The 12,418-nt window shown below is 41.7% G+C and overlaps 1 long non-coding RNA gene across 1 annotated transcript in view; it reads left to right on the top strand.

Annotated features, from left to right (window-relative positions):
- The window catches only part of LOC145403206 (uncharacterized), a 59,113-nt gene extending 57,699 nt beyond the window's left edge, over positions 1-1,414 (top strand). Inside the window, exon 3 of the long non-coding RNA XR_013897946.1 lies at positions 1,338-1,414. This is a non-coding gene — a long non-coding RNA (uncharacterized LOC145403206). The remainder of the gene's footprint in view (positions 1-1,337) is intronic.
- Positions 1,415-12,418: the final 11,004 nt, after the last annotated feature.

Raw genomic sequence — 12,418 nt, 5'->3', positions numbered from 1 at the left:
TAAAGGAATGTATTGGGAATGGTTTAGCTTTTCTGTCATACTGTATTATATATCATAGGCAGTCCCCTTTTTAAGTAAAGGATAAATTCTAAAATATCAACATTTTGTGTGTATTTCCTGCTGTAAATTGGGAGAACTTACAAATCAAGTACATTGATAGCAGTGCAACCATGGTTATTGGTTGGGAACACAGCAAAAAACAGGTCAAGAATGAAGGAAAAGTACCTGTACTTAAAAGAGAACTGCCCCTAGTGGCTGTTGTAATAATGATGTACTGTATATAGTGTAACACAGCAAGAACTGTAGAGCACATTATTTCATGTTGATATTTTACTGCTATTATTTCAGAAATGTGATTGCCTTTTAAACGGAGCGCCAGCACAAAATGGGGCCTAGGCGTTTGTACAAGTTCTCAGATGCCCACCAAAAGCACATGAACTCTTGCACACCTGTTTAACAAAGAACTGTTATAAATACTCTTCCTACACTGTTAAACCATTATTTATTTAAACAACTCTTTGTTTTTGTGTTCACTAATTTCAGTACATGGTACTCACTTTAAAGTATTTCAGTACAGTGTAGTAAGCCGTGAAGGCTTTCTAGCATTTCTTCCTCATCAATTTGCTTTTGCATAAAATGATGTATTATTCTCTTGTACATTGTTTATTTTGTATCCACTCACTCTGTGTAGTGCTGCTTTGGGTGTCTGCCCTTTCCTCTTTTCTTTCCTTCCTCTTCTGTCTTTCTTTCCTTCATTCTTTCCTCTTTCTTCTGCCTATGGTTGACTTTACACTCCCTCTTCTGTCATTCTGTCCTTCATTCCTTCCTCTTCCTTCTGCCTATGGGTGACTCTACACTGAGTGACAAGCCAAATGGTTTCCTGTACACCAGGAAACCATTTACTGTGCTGGGTGGTAACCATATAACCAAATTATGGCGCCCGGTGGCTTAGTGGGTAATTGAGGAGCTCCAGTCGGATTGAGCAGGTGTAGATTTATATCCAAGGGGTGATTGGGGTTTATTGCTCATGTAATGCCACTCAGAGATGAATGAGGCAGGTCACTCTCATCTTAAATGCCAGGACCAACTTGCCTGGCCCCAGGGTTCCTATGCTCCTCATTGGACGACATCGGATTGGATGATGGATGGTTTCATGTTGACAGATTGCATACATAAATGAAAATATTTCTTGCTATACCAGTACATTATTGTACGAGTAAAGAAATATTCCTGTACTGGAAAGGAAAAGGTACTAGGAAACATCTTTAACTTATGAAAGTGGGGACCATTTTGCCAGTCTTTATATCACAACTCATGCAAAGTCAATATTCTCCCAGGAAGAGATTGGGCTCTTGCCGGCCTCATCATCCACATCTGAAGGGAGCAGTGTGGTGAAGGAGGAGGCGGGGTTGGGTGGGATGTGGGTTAGTGGACGTGAGGCGGGCGGGCTGCCATGGGAGGAGGTGGCTCGTCTGCTGACTACAGATCCAGGTACAGGCCTATCATCACGAGAAGTTCTCACGCGGCGGCAGATTGTTGGATACAACGAGTTCTCCGAGGCACCAGATGACCCACTTTGGAAGAAATACCTAGGGCAGGTGAGACACAAGAATATTTTAATTGAGAAGTACAGTAATTCATCATGTAACACAATGTGTGATTTAGTAAGTTATTTATTTAATGAAATGCTACTGACTTGCTGCATATCAAACTGAACCTTCCCCTGCCCATTCAGACATCTTAATAATGAACTATGTTTGTGCCTACAGTATTTTCAGTGGTAACATTATAGGGAAAAAATGTGTTGCAAAAATGCCTTGACCCCTTAACCGTGGGGCATCACTTTCGTGACACTTGGGAGCAAGGGATCATACCGCGGGGCGTCACTTTTGCGATTCTGTGTTATTTTGAATTCCCCTGGGCTTTCAAGTGGTAGCTTGTATCATCTATCAGTACTGCCAATGTCCAACACTAGTCAGCACTCCTAATCTCATCAGTACTCCCATCCATTGTTGACAATTTAGCCATTTCTCCCCGTTCTTGACTCCCCTCCCTACCTTCCCTCCATTACCCTCTCCTCTCGCCTGCCCGGCCGTGCTACACTAAGTAAATGTTCTCTGGAATTTTCCACTGATTTCATCCATTGAAATAAGCTCTATGCCCTATTCTTATACCAAATAATATATACCAAAAAGAAATAAGGTAAATGAGAGTGCCATACACCTGGAATTGGCTAATTATCACCTGACAACACCTCACGTGCACTCGTTCGCTAGTATACAGGACGAGAAAGTGAATGCTACGTATTTTACTGAAAGAAATTGAATGCCTACAGTGACAATAAACTACTATTACTGAAGGAAACTTATGGATAAAGACTGTAGATATATATAAGTGTTATATAGTAATAGAAATATAAACTTTGAGTGTTTTTATGAATAATAAATGACAACACCAGCGGCAAACTAGCGCAAGTGGGAAGGTCATACGCCCTCGTAATTTTCATTGCTTTCACAGTGTTTTTTTTTTTGGAATATGGATTCCAAACTATTTGAGAATCATAGAATAGTGTTTCTTGTGATAATACCAGGCCGTGGTAATCATATAATGGGTTGTCGGGAAGTGTAAAGTGGAGACTTCGTTACCCAACTTCAGAGGTCTCCACAAGTCCTACGGTACTCGACGAAGGCTCAACAAACACCCCTGGAGAAAGCTGAAGGTATGTGCCATAAGCATATTTGATTTTAATATTCTATGACTAATAACTGATTTTTGGCAAATATTTTTAGAGAGTCTGTCGGAGAGCGAATATGCCCGCGGGTGCTGCAAGAAAAAGCAAATCAAGCCCGCGGTTAAAGGGTTAACCCCTTCACTGCGGCTAAGGTGACGAAAGTGAGACCCCTGTTGCAGCAGTCCACCCAAAAGTTTCCCATTTTCTCTTCAGTAACTTTCATATTATCCATCCATCCATCCATTGCCAGACGCCTCAATCCCGTTTGGGGTGGCCACAAACGAATCGCCTCCAAGTCGCCCTGTCCCCCGCCATTTCTCTGCCCTGCTCCCAACTCACACACCCCTCTCTCATATACCTCTCCACCCCATCCCTCCATCTCATCCTCGGCCTCCCCCTCCCTCTTCCCCCCTCCACCTCACTCACATACACTCTCTTCGTCAGTCTTTCACCCTCCATCCTCTCCACATGGCCAAACCACCTCAGTGTGTTCCTCATAACGCTTCCTATCACATCCACATCCACACCACAACGCTCCTTTATATCTTCATTCGTCAGCCTGTCTTTCCACGTGACTCCACAGGCTCCTCTTAAATAACTCATTTCCACTGCTCTCACTCTTGACTTGTGTCCTTCCAACAATGTCCAAGCTTCACTTCCGTACGTTAGAGTTGGTATCACAATACTGTCATGCAGTAACTTTTTCACTTCCATGCTCACTTCCCTGTTTCTTATCACTGCTTTCAAAGAACCAGCAACTTTTCTTCCCTGCTGTACCCTTTCGAGCACTTCACCCTCCAAACCTCCATCCTTACTCATCACACTACCCAAGTACTTAAACGTACTCACATTTTTCAATTCCTCTATACGAGATTAAAAAATAAAAACATACATGCACAAGAAAGCTAAACTCTTCTGTTTACCTATGAGCACTTCAGTGAATGTCTACTGTAGATACTCCTACATTGTTGTAGAGGTAAGTGGAAGCAACGTCACCTTTGGTGTTTTTGTGCATTGCTGTTGCTATCCGTCATCCTCAGTGACCTCCGCCATGGCCCACCCCTTCACTTCACTACCACGCACTACTATGCGCATCACTTGGATTTGCACAGTGGTGTATGTGCTGCTTAGCACGTCAGTATCATTACTTTACAGACATTATAAAATAAAACAGTGTGGAGAGTTCATTGAGGCCTTATGCATCCCGTTGGGTGCCACAGGAAATGATTGATATATTGAACAGTGAAAAACAGTGCTAACTTCAATGATATATACAGTGTGTCCGTGATAAATGAAAGGGATAGGGACTGAAAAAAACTTTCGTAATTTGAAATTTCGTATATTGGAACAATTTTCCCCATTGAAATAAACATAGAAAGGGGTGGATGCGTCCCAGGACCCCCTCGGACCCCCCACCTAAACTTTACCCTTCCTGTTTTGAAGTAATACCTGTAGAGGTAAGTAATACCTGTAGATGTCGAGGACAAGGTGGCCATTTTTTTGTACATCTCCTTTTTCTCGGTCACAGTCCCAACGGAGGAAGCTGCAAGCCCTAAAGCATGCCCAATCTCCGAGACTCCCTGCGCCTCCTCGTGGTATCTTGTAATTTCCAATTTCCTCTCCAAAGTTAGATTACGGTGCCGCTGCTTCTCTGCAGTGGGCTACCCCGATGCTAGAGATGAAGCATGGCACTTGGGAGGCATGTCTAAACAGTACGAAAAGGTGTAGAGCTGCGAAAATATCCTCATGCACTTAAGCTACGATCGCCATCAAAACATGGATGATTCGCCATCAGGACAATTCGCACCCAAGACAGTTCCCCGTCATTCTATAAATATATTTATTATTAAATAATTAATACTATAATAACTAATTTCTTGGGGAAGTATCAACAGCATAGGCTTTGGATGGTATTAATAATTTACACTTGTAGTCAATAATTAACTTGCTTCTGCCTTTCTGTAGTTGACTTTGAATTATAATCTGGCATCTCCCATAGCTGTCTTCAGTAATTTTTATTGTAATTTTTGGATGCAGTAGGTCGAGATTGATTGATTAGCTGAGAATGTAAACGTCATATGAAGATTATTCGTATAATTTTAGAGTATATGTCGATCATTCACTTGAGGTTATTAGGCGTTTATATAAATGCCAATGTCTCATATGTAGTCGTATGTTAAACGATGAATTGAAACCGTACATCACCTGATTAACGTTTCAATATATCATATTTTTTTCCTTTAATACCAACTATCTGATGCAATATTTTACATGTATTATAAAAAGAATAAACCACCATCACCTTTATAACTCATATAACTTGAAAACTGATCTATCCATCCATCCATCATCCAATCCTACGTCGCCCCATGAGGAGCATAGGAGCCCAGGGCTAGGAAAGTTGGTCATAGCATTTACGACGAGAGTGAAAACTGATATACTTGCTAAATAAACTGACATGTAAATAAATGACGGGGAATTGTCCTTACGGCGAATTGTCCCGAAACCGTGGACTCAACTGAGAAGCGCGCAAAAAACTGTTTACCAGAGAGGGGTTAGTTTGTTTCCTCGCCGCAAACGAGCGTCCATTTTGAATTTTTCGTATTTCGTTTTGTATCACATTTCATATCATCGAGACAGATACTTTCGTATTGTGGAATTTGTCCTATATTCATCGCTTTCGTAACATCGGAAATTCGTTCTTCGGGTTTTCGTTTATCAAGGACTCACTGTATTTATATAGCTTACATCAGACTTTCATTTTCCAAATATTTTATTCACTTACACATACAAGTTTCTTCCAGTTATTAACAAATTATGAGTCACTTTTCTAGAAGTTGACGGGTGTGTGAAAGCCATGGTAGCAGTCTCCCAGACATAAGCCAATCCAACACTCTGGGTACCATGTTGTCACTTTCCTTCATACTTATTCATGCCTGCTAGTGTTCATGCAGACATAGCAGGAAGCTAAAATGATGAACTAGCAACCCCGAGTGTGAGTGGACGAATACACAAAGTTCTTGGGGCAGAATACAGGGCACAACTTTTGACGTAGAATTGTTGATTTTAAAAGGAACGCCACAGTCTGTCGATAGGTCCATTCAGAAGGAACATAGGAGTTAAGGGGTTAAAGGAGAATTAATGTATTGTAAAATAGGGAATGGTTATTTGGTATGCAGTTGTTCATCAGTTATTTAGCCACTCAAACATATGAAGAAAATGAACAAAGATACAGAGGATACAATAGAGGAATTTTTATACGTACATTGCAAGGAACAGTGTGGTGGAATGAAGAGGTGAGACAGGCTGTGGCACAAAAGAAGAAAGCATACAATGAATGGATGAGAAATAGGGACGTGGAAGAAGTTGAGAGGCGGAAGAGAGAGTTATATGTAGAAAGAAAGAGGTAAAAAGATTAGTAAGAGAGAGTAAGAAGAGAGTGGATGAGGAATTTGGAAGGAATTTGAGTGTAAAGTGGAGGGACTGTAAGAAAATATTCTGGAAAGAGGTGAAGAGAGTAAGACAGGGTGGAAGTGAAGTTAGCAGGGGAGTGAGAGATAAAAATGGTAGATTACTAGTGGAGAAGGGAGAAAAAGTGAGAAGATGGAGAGAATACTTTAAGGAATTGTTGAACATAGAGGATGGAAGTGATGCGAGTATAAGTGGCTGGGAAATGGCTGGGAGAAGGAGGGAGGTGAGAAGACAGGAAGAAATCAGTAGGATAGAAGTTTTGGAAGCAATGAAGAAAGTTAAATTGGGGAAAGCCCTAGGAATTGATGGAGTGTGTGGTGAAATGTTGAAGCATGGGGGAGAGATAATAGTAGAATGGATGTGGAAGATGTGTAGATTGGCCTGGGAGGAAGGTAGAGTTTCGGAGGATTGGAAGTCAGGTATAATTATTCCCTTGTACAAAGGAAAAGGGGAAAAAGAAGTGTGTGGCAATCATAGGGGTATTTGTCTTCTTAGTATAATAGGAAAAGTGTATGGTAGGATACTTATTGACAGGGAAATAACAGAGAAATTAGTTGGAGAAGAACAAGGAAGCTTAGGAAGGGATGAGGTTGTGTAGATCAGATATTCATTCTTAGATCTTTAGTGGAAAAATTTCTAGAGAAGGGAAAAAAGTTGTATGCAGCTTTCATAGATTTGGAGAAAGCATATGACAGGGTAGATAGACAAGGATTGTGGAAAGTATTGAGAATATATGGAGTAGATGGGAAGTTGTTGATTGATGTGAAGAGTATGTACGATGGTGCTTAGGCTGCAGTGCGTGTGGATGGTGAACTGAGTGAATTTTTCTCTTTGAAGGTTGGGTTGAAACAGGGATGCGTCATGTCTCCATGGTTGTTCAATCTGTACATGGATGGGGTAATAAAAGAGGTACAGGGTAGGATAATGGATGTTGGAGTGGCCCTGGTGAGAGAGGGTAGTGTTTGGAAACTCCCTGTACTGTTGTTTGCAGATGATACTGTGTTTTTGAGTGAAGACGAAGGGGAGCTGCAAGGCTTGGTGGATGAGTTGGGGAGAGTGTGTAAGAAATGGAATCTAAAGGTGAATGTAGGGAAGAGTAAAGTGATGGTCTTTGAGAGAGGTGAAGTCAGTGAATGTACAGAGAGGTTGGATGGTGAGGAATTGGAATATGTTAGTACGTTTAAATACTTGGGTAGTGTGATGAGTAAGGATGGAGGTTTGGAGGGTGAAGTGCTTGAAAGGGTACAGCAGGGAAGAAAGGTTGCTGGTTCCTTGAAAGCAGTGATAAGAAACAGGGAAGTGAGCATGGAAGTGAAAAAGTTACTACATGACAGTATTGTGATACCAACTCTAACGTATGGAAGTGAAGCTGGGACATTGATGGAAGGACACAAGTTGAATGAGAGCAGTTGAAAGTAGTTATTTAAGAGGAGCCTGTGGAGTCATATGGAGAGACAGGCTGACAAAATGAGGATATAAAGGAGCATTGTGGTGTGTATGTGGATGTGATAGGAAGCTTTATGAGGAATACACTGAGGTGGTTTGGCCATGTGGAGTGGATGGAGGATGAAAGACTGACGAAGAGAGTGTATGTGAGTGAGATGGAGGGGGGAAGAGGAAGGGGGAGGCCGAGGATGAGATGGAGGGATGGAGTGGAGAGGTATATGAGAGAGGGGGGTGTGAGTTGGGAGCAGGGCAGTGAAATGGCGGTGGACAGGGCAACGTGGAGGCGATTTGTTTGTGGCCACCTCGAACGGGATTGAGGCGTCTGGCAATAGATAGATAGATAGATAGATGTAGAGACCCATGTACTGTATTTACAGTAAAGATATGTACCTTTTGTCGTTAAGTAACTCTGCCTAAGCTGTACAATATGAGCACTAAAGACTCGTGTATTTACAGTAAAGAGAAGAATCTAATATCAGCTGTTACTTCTACACTCAGTTCAAGGAACCGTTAATTCTGCTTCTGCTGGCATCATCCCTGGTGTCTTTGGTGATGGGCCAACTGGATGATGCTGTGGTGATAACACTTGCCATCGTGATTGTGGCCACTGTTGCCTTCATACAGGAACTAAGGACAGACCGTGCACTGGAAGAACTTAAGAAACAGGTACTGTAGTGTCCAAGATTCTGCTTTTTTTTTTTTTTTTTTTTTTTTTTTTTTTCTAAGAAGCACTTCTTTATTTATAATACAATATTCTGTGTACAGCAAATCCCGATTGTCCATCTTGGCACCACCTGGCATGCAACATTATCTGGTGTAGCCAATGGCTGAATTAAAATTATACCTGTCAGTAAGCATAAAATCTTTGACACTATCTGGTATGAAAGGCCCTTTCTTCTATCTAAATGTACATTATTGTCATGCATGAGACAGTTATTGTCACCAAACCTCCAGCCATAATCACAAGAAAAGAATATAAATATAGTACACAAAAAGAATGGGGTTATACTGTACTGTAATATGAAAGTGAGGGAGGGAGAGGGGGAGGGAGAGTTGACTGTTGGTGGGCCTAGTGGCTCACAGGGTGTTGATGTGGAGATGCAGTGGTAAGGAGTGGAAGAGTTTTGGTTGGCTAAGGCAGGGGAGGGAGAATTCTATTGCAGAGTTTTCATTGGCTGGCAGCGGGAGGGTGGATGTTCTCTTACTCCCCATTGTATTCCTCCTCTGCTATGGTGCCAATATACAAATGAGCTATGTCTCATCCAAACATTATTATTATGAAATGGCAACTTTGCAATGGGTTTTCCCTCCAAAACCTGGCTGGCCTTCTAGTGCTGCTGTGGGTCTGACATTGTTCTTTTGCCCCCCCTTCTCTCTCGCCATGGGATTCCTCACCTTTGCCGTTCCTCTCCTCATGCATGGGCTTCTAAGTACAACTTACAGTGTTCTGAAGTGTACATTACTTTGCTGTACAAGTGACTGTTGGATTCTGCTTAGGCACCGATGAAAGTGTATTGGAAAGAAAAGTCAATTAGAATGTTACCAAACAAGAAGAGTTGATGAAAATGTGTTGATTTTACTAAGCAAAATAATCATGCTGGAAAGGAATCATTAACAAAATATAAAATCATTTAGATAACTGTTTCATCCCAAGTGAGGTTTGCCCTTGCTACTACGAGACAAAAGTTTTATTTTGTTCTGTGTTGTGGAGTCATCTGCTAGGATTCCGATTGATGAAAGTACAGCCTTTCCTCCATGCTATCCCTCTCCCTCTGCTTGTGGGTGACTCTGCACTGAGTGACAAGCCAAATGATTTACTGTACACCAAGAAACCATTTACTAAGCTGGATGGTAACCATTTAGCCAAATTATGGTGCCTGGTGGTTTAGTGAGTAATTACGGTGCTCCAGTCGGATTGAGCCGGTGCAGGTTTATATCCAAGGGGTGGTTGGGGTTTATTGCTCATGTAATGCCACTCAGGGGTAAGTGAGGCTGGTCACTCTCATCTTAAATGTCAAGACCAATCCTTGGACTTTTATGCTCCTCATGGGGAAACATAGGATTGGATGATGGATGGATGGATGGATTGAAAGTACAGTCTGGTGTACACAGTACAGTACAGTACAGTGAAGCATGCTTCATTTTATTGATGTTTTTCTGTTTTTTTGATGTTTCCATTGTTTATTTTGGGCATTATTGTACAGTGTTCTCCAATAATATCTTTACATCACCACCACCACTACCATCAACAAGAAATGTGTTTCCGTACAGAAAATTACAGGGTACTTCACAGCACATACAGTATTTTGAGTATTAGAAACATCTTTTAGCTCTTTTTCAATGATTTGTAGTGTTAACAATGCGTGCGTTTATACATTACTGCCAGGCGAAAGAAAATGGGTCTCCCGGCTGGGGGGACTCTGATATTATCCTCATCGTCAAAATGAAATTGCTTCAAGGATATACATGAAATTGCAATGTACTTAACTGTACATTACAGTATTTTATTATTGCAGACATCAGTTAGCTGATTTTTGATGTTTTAAAGCATTAGGTTAGACAGTGGATAAGTGTCGTAGGGTTGGGGGGGTTAGGAGTCCGTAGGGGGTACTTTTGCATAACCTGGCATTTTGACAGTATCCGGCAGGCCTTTGGCTCCGTTATGCCAGATAATTGGGAGCTTACTGTACCTATAAATGATAATGATGATGATGATAATTTCTTTTCTCAGTAGCATTGGTGGTGGTACTGTCAAGGAAGAGGGAGAGTGCCCATGTGCAGTTTACCACAAAGGCGTGGGAAGTAATTCTGTTTTTTGCAGTGTTTGTGATAACTGGGTGCATAAGAAATGTAGTGGAATTAGAGGGAGACTGCGAGATAATGCTGATTTCATGTATGCGGTGTGTCGGGGAGAGCATGCGGAGATCGTCAGGCATGAAAGAAGTGATTTTGCTGGTCAGTCACTTCAATACGTGGAAGAGTTTTGCTACTTGAGAGACGTGTTATGTGCTGGAGGTGGGGCTGGGGCTAGCTTGTTGGCTAGAGCAAGGAGCAGTTGGAATAAGTTCAGGGAGCTGTTTCCTCTCCTGACAGTGAGAGGGCTCTTACGTTGTGCTAAGGGAACTTTGTATGCAGCATGTGCTAGGAGGATTGCAATGCTGTAAGGTAATGAGACCTGGACAGTAAGGGAAGAGGATATTCACAGGCTTAAACGTACATAAATGAGAATGATTAGGTGGCTGTGCAGTGCATCCTTGAATGCAAGGCCTGGGGGGGCTAGGTTTACGATGGAAGAGTTAAGACAAAGGATGGGACTGGAATGTATCGGTGTTGTGATGAGGTGAGGTAGATAGAGATGGTTTGGGCATATGGAAAGGATGGGGGATGACAGTTGGGTGCAGAATTGAGAAGTGTTAACACTGGGGGTAGGTTTGCAAGAGGCAAACCGAAAAAGACCTGGAACAAGGATATAAAGTGTTATCTCTGGGATATGGTACTGAATGAAGAGGCTGCGAGAGATCAAGCAGCATGGAGAGCCGCCATTAGGTGACCAAGGCTGATGAATGCAAGCATGTTGGAGCCTTTATAAATGGATCGAAATGATACCTCTGTTGTACAATGTTCTGTAAGGTGCTTTCCCCCTCCTCCCAAACATATATATATATATATATATATATATATATATATATATATATATATGTATATATATATATATATATATATATGTATATATATATATATATATATATATATATGTATATATATATATATATATATGTATATATATATATATATATATGTATATATATATATATATATATATATATATATATATATATATATATATATATACAGTGGTTCCTCATATTTCGACACATTTTACTTCAACACCTCGTTTTTCGCGTAAGAATAAAGTTTCCGAGTTGTCTCACACTTCGCGAAGTTCCCTACATTTCGATGCTCCCAGCCGGCAGCCAACGACGCATGCCTGAGGATACCAACATCCTATTGACCTTGAATGATCTGAAGTCTCAAGTGATGGCCGTCTACAACAGAAATATACAGAAGAGACAAGCCCGGATCACACAGATCACACAATATTTTCAGGAGAGACAGAATGTGGCTGCTATTCTGTAAGACTTGGACTTGCCAGCAGGGGTGGATGAAGGAGGAGAAGTGAACAGAGAGGAAGTGGAGGTGCTGGAGCCTGAGTTCGACTTTGAGGGCTTCGGCCTAGGTGATGGGGCTAGAGGATGGTGGGAATGGAGAATGAAAGACAAGAGGGATGTCATTCATTCATTCCAAGGGAGGAAAGGACGTTGTGCCATTCCTGTATTTTATTCTCTCTTTCTCTCTCTCTCTCAATGAGAAAGAAAAGAGGGACGGCTGTCACTCCCTATCTCCTCATTCGTGCAAGGGACGCATGTTCTGCCATTTCTTTATTTACTCTCTCTCTCTCTCTCATGTGTGTGTGTGCAGATTCCCTTTCTCTTTCTCTCTCTCTCTTTTTGTCTCATTGTGTGTGTGTGTGTGTGTGCAGATTCCCTTTATCTCTCTCTCTCTCTCTCTCGTGTCTGTGTGTGTGTGTGCGCAGATCATTTTTACCTCTCTCTCTCTCCTTCTCTCTTTCTCTCGTGTGTGTGTGTGTGTGTGTGTGTGTGTGTGCAGATTCCCTTTCTCTCTCTCTCTCTCTCTCTCTTTCTCTCGTGTGTGTGTGTGTGTGTGCAGATTCCCTTTCTCTCTCTCTCTCTCTCTCTCTCTCTCGTGTGT

Source organism: Coenobita brevimanus, chromosome 60, assembly GCF_032717465.1.
Source record: "Coenobita brevimanus isolate Jiangsu-jjx chromosome 60, ASM3271746v2, whole genome shotgun sequence".
Lineage (NCBI taxonomy): Eukaryota > Metazoa > Arthropoda > Malacostraca > Decapoda > Coenobitidae > Coenobita > Coenobita brevimanus.
Note: the sequence above shows the minus strand (reverse complement) of the source record. Positions and strands in the feature narration are given on the sequence as shown.